Source organism: Colobus angolensis, unplaced genomic scaffold, assembly GCF_000951035.1.
Source record: "Colobus angolensis palliatus isolate OR3802 unplaced genomic scaffold, Cang.pa_1.0 Scaffold261, whole genome shotgun sequence".
NCBI lineage: Eukaryota > Metazoa > Chordata > Mammalia > Primates > Cercopithecidae > Colobus > Colobus angolensis.
Window position 1 is genome coordinate 2,080,056 of NW_012115833.1, and position 1,691 is coordinate 2,081,746.

Below are 1,691 nucleotides of genomic sequence, written 5' to 3' on the forward strand. Positions count from 1 at the left end.
CCTCCATCTCCCAAAGTGCTGGGATTACAGACATGAGCCACCATGCCTGGCCAGAATTTTTTAAACAACACGGTGGGAGTAGAGTGTGGTGGCTTATGCCTGTAATCCTAATGATTTGGGAGGCCGAGGCGGGAGAATTGCTTGAGGCCAGGAGTTTGAGATTAGCCCCAGCAACATACCAAAACCTAAACTCCACAAAAAAATAAAAGCAAAAATAATAATAATTAGCCGGGCATGGTGGCTTGAGCCTGTGGTCCCAGCTACTCGTGAGGTTGAGCGGGAAAGATCGCTCGAGCTCAGGAGTCACAGACAAGCTTGGGCACATAGTGAAATCTCATCTCTACAAAAAATACAAAAATTAGCCCAGTGTGGTGGCACGCATCTGTACTCCAGCTACTCGGGAGGCTGAGACAGGAGAATCGGTTCAAGCGATTCTCTTGTCTCAACCTCCCGAGTAGTTGCAGTGAGCCATGATTACACCACCGCACTCCAGCCTGGGCTATAGAGCGAGAACCTCTCTGTCTAAAGAACAAGCATGCAAACCAACGAACTGACCCACTGTGGGTTCCCCTCCCGTGTCCTGGTGTGTTTCCTGCTGTCTTCCTCCGCCCGTGTGTGCACCCACAGCAATAAACGCCAGTGATGACTGTGTCACACGCATCTCCAGCCCCATCGCCATCTCTCTGAGCTCGACTGTTTTTACAAAAGGCCACTTGACATCCTCACTTGGCAGCTCAGAAGCTCCTTCAAACCAGTGTGCACAAGCCAAACACTGTATCCTCCCATTCAGAGCAAGTTCTTTGTCCACCTCTGTCTGAATGAACGGGCTGCCAAGACTGCAGTCTCTTCTCCAAGGGTTGTCCACACTTGGTCTCGCTTTCCCTTGGAAATTTCTCTCCCTCCAGGGACCTTTCTTCTCCTCTGCCTCCCACAGTCCCAGTCTAACAGGACCATGTGCCCAACCCCAAGGCCTGCAATAGCCTTCTTGCGTTTCCTGAGTTATTCCGTGGACCCTGGGTTGGCTCTCCTTCACAGTTAGGCTGGTCAATTTTGAAATGTTAACCCACTGCAGGACACCGTTCCGTGATTTTCCACTGCATTGGAACAAGAACTGCTCCTGCGTGGCCCCTGCCTCCACCTGGCACCACCTCTGGGTCTGACCCTGGCCTCCCCTCCATTTCCAGAACGGGCTGGGTTCCCTTCCAGTCCGGGTCTTAGCACAATTTCTTCGCTCCGCTGTCTCTCTCCCTGACTCTCCCAACCCGGTTCAGGTTGACTAATTTCAAATTTTATATTCCAGATTTCAGCCCAAATATCCCCCTTTTGGATGCTTTCCTTGACAATGCTCAGATCTAATCTAATCAGATCTTCCTATTAGCCAGCTTCAGGGCACCGCACCTCCCTTTTGCTGACACACAAATGCAATTGTGTATTTTTTCCCAATGATTAGGTTAATCAATCAACCATTGATGTCTATAAATGGCGGCATCTCAGCAGGGCCCCATTTGACAGGCAGGGGACTAGCCCAATGTACGTTCCAAGCCCAGCCAGGCCCGCCCCAGCCGGCCCCCCTCTGACCACGCCTGTCCCTTACGTGACTGTCTTGCTGCGGTATAAGAGGGACCGCGCTGGCCCTCTAGCAGTTGGCTTTCTGCCGGGCTCTGAGCCAGAACCTGCTGCGCGCTCCCTCC